We start from the raw sequence: 7,500 nt of genomic DNA, 5'->3' as shown, positions 1-7,500 counted from the left end.
AATGAATTAACTTTTTATTTAACCTTTGGCAGTGTGATATACGATTTGAGCAGTGAATGTAGCAAATGTGTTTTGATGCAGGATAATCATCTTTTATTTGACCTGGCAATGTACGGTATATTATGAACATTGAAAATAAACATAGAAGATCTGCTTTTAAGTATTCAATGTTCAAAGCTGCCGGTCAGGAAGGCTAGAGGGCGGCCGGCAATACAGATGCAGGGAGGTGAGCACGGCATGTTCCCTGTTTTAGCATCCAACTGCTTGGTGACCCTGAGTTGCACTTCGTCAGTGTTTGTTTGGCTTGCGTTGCTGGGTTATGAAGGTACACAAGGTCAATAGTCACCAGGCCTAAATGTCACCAGTATCCGAGCCATGATGGCTTGTTGGCCAGGACAATTGTCATTTTCACTACTGTCACCTACTGTCACCAGTGCCTACACAGTAAAACAAAAAGCGACTCCCTAGGTTTTAACTTAACAATACAGCATTAATTCTGTAGCTATGATGGCTTGCTAACCAGGCCTATTGCCCACAGTATTTGGCTTGCTGCTGCCTTTTCTTTGGCTGGTAAAGAGGTAGGTTGAGTTACAGCACTGGAATTGAGCATAACATCACAATGGCAATGGCAATGGCACTAACATTGCCATTCATCCCATGCCCTCCCATCCTACTATTGTTTTGATGTGTGAAGTATTAGCTTATTCGTTCTAAAAGTGTCTGGTCTATTTTAAGGCATTGACGTAAAAGGCCAGTGCTGCTAAGACAGTAAAGGGCAAAGTCAATTAAATTGAATCTGCTTTCATTTGCTATACAGACAGCCCCAACTATGTCGTACAAAAATACATTGGTACCTTGTATGTCATATTATATCCATCTCAGCCACGGGTTCCTCATTAATGGTTTGAAGAAAAACACGCTCTTTTCCTTTTTAGAGTTAGCCTCATTCCTGAGCATTTGTATGTCAGCACACCAAGTGCCCAGTGGTTGCCACTCATTTACATTGAGCTACTGTGAAAGCATGTCAAAGTAATGGTGACGTGTCAGTTCACCAAGGCCTGTTGATTGACTGGTCAACTACGAGTGATTGGTTTAATCAAGGTGGGTAACCTTGGCCTAATGCTTGGATTTGAGGTCATAGGGTTGCATGCTGAAATCCTTACCAAGAAGAGGATGTGTGTGGTCTCCATGCACCTCATGGGCAGTCATGTGTAAGCGGTTTTGGGCATCGGACTTGGTTGCCAGTTCGATTCCCGACCTGCCAGGTTGGTGTGGGGAGTAATTAACCAGTGCTCTCCCCCATTCTCCTCCATGACTGAGGTACCCTGAGTATGTTACTGTCCCACCACACTGCTCCCTTAGGGCGCCATTGGGCGCTGCCGCCTTGCATGGGTGAGGCATAAATGCAATTTTGTTGTGTACTGTAGAGTGTGGTGTCACAATGACAATGGGAGTTGGAGTCTCCCAGTTGGGCTTTCACTTTCACTTTACTTCACTTAACTTCACCTTCATCTATGGCTAAATCGCCTTTGACAAAGCCCTAACTTAACTCCAGGGATTGTAAAAAAATATTATGTTCCTAAATACTATAACGATGAGTCAGTTTGTATGAAATGTTAGTTAAGTGTAGTTTAATGGGGTGGAAAAGTAAGAAGCTGTTTATCCTACGTGTCACGAACCATCTTTACATCTGTAACGCCGCATTATGTAATAACGGTGCAATATGTAATAATGTAACAAATTATTACATAATGCGGTGACAATCGCCGCATTGTGTAATAATTTACGCATTTCGTAATAAATTTCTTGAACGCATTTCGTAATAACTTTTTTCTCATCTTGTAATAAATTATTACAAAATGCGAAATTTATTACGGAATGCGGCCGCAACTTTTTTTTTTGATGGAAATGTAATAACATGGTGCATTATGTAATAAACTATATGGATATGTATTTTCTGCACTTGGATTCACTAGGCACAACACACACACATAGTCTCAGTGACATGGTAGTCACTGCCCTCTCTCTCTCTCATTCTTCTCAGTTATCAAACTGCTCGAGAGTCGCGAATGATGCGGTTAAAACCGTTAAGAAATCATTTCACAACGTGTTGCGTGCAACGAGGCCAGCGAATGTCTCGCACTTTCTGCTACATTACACCAATTTACAGCGACATTAAATATGTGGCGCGAGAGAGAGAGAGAGAGAGAGAGAGAGAGAGAGAGAGAGAGAGAGAGAGAGAGAGAGAGAGAGTGTGTGTGTGTGTGTGTGTGTGTGTGTGTGTGTGTGTGTGTGTGCGCACGGAGACAAACCTGGCCCATATTGATCTTAAGCCCCATCTTGGCTCTTTGGAAATATTCTTACCATTACAAAGGCTATTTTAATATTTTCCCCCAAACAACATGAATCAAACCCCAGGAAAAGACCAACCATTATAAGTGACTCGTGGGGAGCTGTCCATGCTGGTGGTGCTTAATTTTTCCCGATATTTGCCCGTGGAGTAGTGAGTCTTTCATGTCTGCCTACATGACCTTGCGCGCCAGGGTCTGACCATGGTGCTTTTTGCTTTTTAGCACCCGAGAAAAATGCCACTCTTGTTAAAAATTACATAGGTATGCTTACGTCCTATTCAATTCAATTTCAGTCCACTGTTCAGTAGGCCTATTAGGCTGCAATCAAATTCAATAGCCTATGCTCATCCACATGCACGCGAAAAACAATAACCCAAGCGGCGGGACTAATTCGATTATATTCCTTCCAAAAATGTCCGAACGTCACAAAAATCAGTTATTTGCATTGTCCGTAATTATACCAAACAAAAAGGTATCAATAGAAGAAATCAAGTCTTCAGTTTCGATAATCCACGTTACAAATCCTCAACAACAGCAAGCCATTCCTTCTCTGCTATGAGGCAGGCAACGGAACAAGTGCAGACAGTAGGCTATATGACCACGTTGATGCTGCACGGCTTGAAGGATTCTGTCTAAATTAAATATCTTGGATAGCCTATATAGACCTAGGCCTAACTAGATTTGTTGCAATACAGATTCATTTTCTATAGCCAGAAGTGTTCCATTGGACTGACGAAACCGAACACGATCAAGTTTGCAACTTCTTTCCCTCATGCGCTGTCCGTCAGCACCACCTGTCATTGGACGTCCGATTAGCTTTCATTACGTGCTGAGGGAAAAACTCTCGCCATTAGGCCTATGTGCTGTTGCACTGTTGTGAGGGATATCACCAAATAATTTAGATAAAAGTCAGAACATTATTTTGGCAATGAAAGGCACACAGGTGGCTGGAAGCTCAAGCAGTCTTCAGTCTGTTCATTTAAGTTTGTTGGGTGCTCTTGGATATCGGGTATCAGTTCATGTAGAGAGAAGAGTTCACCCAGGCACTCCAAAATAAGGTGTCCAAACGGGAAGTTACATTAAAAAGCCTTAAATGGTACTGGGCTGGGGTTACATTAAAAAGCCGACATGTTTCGACCTCGCCAGGTCTTCATCAGGGCTACGTTCACCATTGAAAAGAAAGGCCTCCCTTAAATAGTGACATCACCACATGTGACCCATTATGCACTACACACATTTGCGCACACCAGAGAAAACAAAGATTAAAAATAGCCTGGGGTAATAAGTGATGCCACAGAAAAAAATGACCAGAAGTACAAATAAGCATCACAAAAAAACAAGTAAAATCAATATCCTCATTTAGACCAGGATAGCGCATGGCATCCAGTTGGTGTATCCAAAAAGTCTCCCTCTGATTAAGTCTTTTTAGCCTGTCCCCACCCCTCGGAAGAGGTTTGATATGTTCGACGCCCTGTATGCGCAGCAGAGAATCATTTTTACCATGGTATTCATTGAAATGTTTCGCCATGGGATAGTCAAAATTGCCCACTCTGATAGCATATTTATGTTCTGCTAGCCTATCTCGCATGCGCCTTTTTGTGCGTCCGATATAAAAGAAACCCTTCAGCGCAAGGACAAGTTAGGCGGTATATGACAAATGTTGAATTGCAATTAATGAAATCTCTCTGTCCGTATTCTCTCGTGGTTTTAGTATCCACAAAAGATTTGGCTTGTGAAACATTTGGGCAGTGAGGGCACTTCATACATCTATAGGTGCCAATGGGTTTACGCAGCCAGGTTTCTCTCTTTTTCACCTGTAGGTGAGAGCGCATTAATTTATCTCCTAGGATGGGTGCACTCTTTAAAGACACCATGGGTGGTTCTGGGAACACCTCACGTAGTTGCGCATCACTTTCAATAATGGACCAATTGTTCTTAATAATTTGCCTGATCCGCGTCGCTTGTGTAGCCTACTATATGTCGTAACAAAAAAGGACGGGACTGCTGGTGGCGATGATGTTTCTTTTTGGTCAATAACGTGTTGCGTTGTAGGGAGCGCGCTTCACTGTATGCGTTTTGGATGGCTTCAGGGTGATAGGCTCTATCACTGAATCTTTTCTCCATCAGCTCGGCCTGCTCGTGAAAATCATTTTCGAAATCACAGATACGCCTTAATCTCTGGAATTGGCCGTGTGGAATATTTCTAATGAGATGCGGGGGATGGAATGAATCCGCTCTCAGAATGGTGTTCCGAGAGGTCGCCTTTCTGAATAAGGTGGTGTGCAGCTGTCCCTCCGCGTCTTTATATATCGTCAAATCCAGAAAGTTAATATTAGTTGATGAATATTCCAAGGAAGCCATCCAAAACGCATACAGTGAAGCGCGCTCCCTACAACGCAACAGGTTATTGACCAAAAAGAAACATCATCGCCACCAGCAGTCCCGTCCTTTATTTGTTACGACAGTTCATAGATGTATGAACTGCACCCACTGCCCAAATGTTACACGAGCCAAATCTTTTGTGGATACTAAAACCACGAGAGAATATGGACAGAGAGATTTCATTAATTGCAATTCCCGCCTAACTTGTCCTTGCGCTGAAGGGTTCTTTTATATCGGACGCACAAAAAGGCGCATGCGAGATAGGCTAGCAGAACATAAATATGCTATCAGAGTGGACAATTTTGACTATCCCATGGCGAAACATATCAATGAATACAATGGGAAAAATGATTCTCTGCTGCGCATACAGGGCGTCGAACATATCAAACCTCTTCCGAGGGGTGGGGACAGGCTAAAAATACTTAATCAGAGGGAGACTTTTTGGATACACCAACTGGATGCCATGCGCTATCCTGGTCTAAATGAGGATATTGATTTTACTTGTTTTTTTGTGATGCTTATTTGTACTTCTGGTCATTTTTTTCTGTGGCATCACTTATTACCCCAGGCTATTTTTTAATCTTTGTTTTCTCTGGTGTGCGCAAATGTGTGTAGTGCGTAATGGGTCACATGTGGTGATGTCACTATTTAAGGGAGGCCTTTCTTTTCAATGGTGAACGTAGCCCTGATGAAGACCTGGTGAGGTCGAAACATGTCGACTTTTTAATGTAACCCCAGCCCAGTACCATTTAAGGCTTTTTAATGTAACTTCCCGTTTGGACACCTTATTTTGGAGTGCCTGGGTGAACTCTTCTCTCTACATGAACTGATACCCGATATCCAAGAGCACCCAACAAACTTAAATGAACAGACTGAAGACTGCTTGAGCTTCCAGCCACCTGTGTGCCTTTCATTGCCAAAATAATGTTCTGACTTTTATCTAAATTATTTGGTGATATCCCTCACAACAGTGCAACAGCACATAGGCCTAATGGCGAGAGTTTTTCCCTCAGCACGTAATGAAAGCTAATCGGACGTCCAATGACAGGTGGTGCTGACGGACAGCGCATGAGAGAAAGAAGTTGCAAACTTGATCGTGTTCGGTTTCGTCAGTCCAACGGAACACTTCTGGCTATAGAAAATGAATCTGTATTGCAACAAATCTAGTTAGGCCTAGGTCTATATAGGCTATCCAAGATATTTAATTTAGACAGAATCCTTTCAAGCCGTGCAGCATCAACGTGGTCATATAGCCTACTGTCTGCACTTGTTCCGTTGCCTGCCTCATAGCAGAGAAGGAATGGCTTGCTGTTGTTGAGGATTTGTAACGTGGATTATCGAAACTGAAGACTTGATTTCTTCTATTGATACCTTTTTGTTTGGTATAATTACGGACAATGCAAATAACTGATTTTTGTGACGTTCGGACATTTTTGGAAGGAATATAATCGAATTAGTCCCGCCGCTTGGGTTATTGTTTTTCGCGTGCATGTGGATGAGCATAGGCTATTGAATTTGATTGCAGCCTAATAGGCCTACTGAACAGTGGACTGAAATTGAATTGAATAGGACGTAAGCATACCTATGTAATTTTTAACAAGAGTGGCATTTTTCTCGGGTGCTAAAAAGCAAAAAGCACCATGGTCAGACCCTGGTGCGCAAGGTCATGTAGGCAGACATGAAAGACTCACTACTCCACGGGCAAATATCGGGAAAAATTAAGCACCACCAGCATGGACAGCTCCCCACGAGTCACTTATAATGGTTGGTCTTTTCCTGGGGTTTGATTCATGTTGTTTGGGGGAAAATATTAAAATAGCCTTTGTAATGGTAAGAATATTTCCAAAGAGCCAAGATGGGGCTTAAGATCAATATGGGCCAGGTTTGTCTCCGTGCGCACACACACACACACACACACACACACACACACACACACACACACACACACACACACACACACACACACAACACACACACTCTCTCTCTCTCTCTCTCTCTCTCTCTCTCTCTCTCTCTCTCTCTCTCTCTCTCTCTCTCTCTCTCTCTCTCTCTCGCCACATATTTAATGTCGCTGTAAATTGGTGTAATGTAGCAGAAAGTGCGAGACATTCGCTGGCCTCGTTGCACGCAACACGTTGTGAAATGATTTCTTAACGGGTTTAACCGCATCATTCGCGACTCTCGAGCAGTTTGAGAACTGAGAAGAATGAGAGAGAGAGAGGGCAGTGACTACCATGTCACTGAGACTATGTGTGTGTTGTGCCTAGTGAATCCAAGTGCAGAAAATACATATCCATATAGTTTATTACATAATGCACCATGTTATTACATTTCCATCAAAAAAAAAAGTTGCGGCCGCATTCCGTAATAAATTTCGCATTTTGTAATAATTTATTACAAGATGAGAAAAAAGTTATTACGAAATGCGTTCAAGAAATTTATTACGAAATGCGTAAATTATTACACAATGCGGCGATTGTCACCGCATTATGTAATAATTTGTTACATTATTACATATTGCACCGTTATTACATAATGCGGCGTTACAACATCCTGCAAAAGTATCAACACCCTACACTGATCGACATAACATCAATATACATTTGTGGCATTCACAAAGACTTTCAAAACCCTGGCAAATCATTTTCATTTCATGATGAGTGATTCAAACCTGTCTGGCAAGAAATGACCCTCCTGTTTCACGGCCCTGGTGGTATTCTTCACTGAAAATAGCCAATGAAAACGTCACCCCTGCTTTTCCTCACCC

This window comes from Engraulis encrasicolus, chromosome 15 (genome assembly GCF_034702125.1).
Source record: "Engraulis encrasicolus isolate BLACKSEA-1 chromosome 15, IST_EnEncr_1.0, whole genome shotgun sequence".
Taxonomy (NCBI): Eukaryota; Metazoa; Chordata; class Actinopteri; order Clupeiformes; family Engraulidae; genus Engraulis; species Engraulis encrasicolus.
This window is presented reverse-complemented; position numbering follows the sequence as displayed.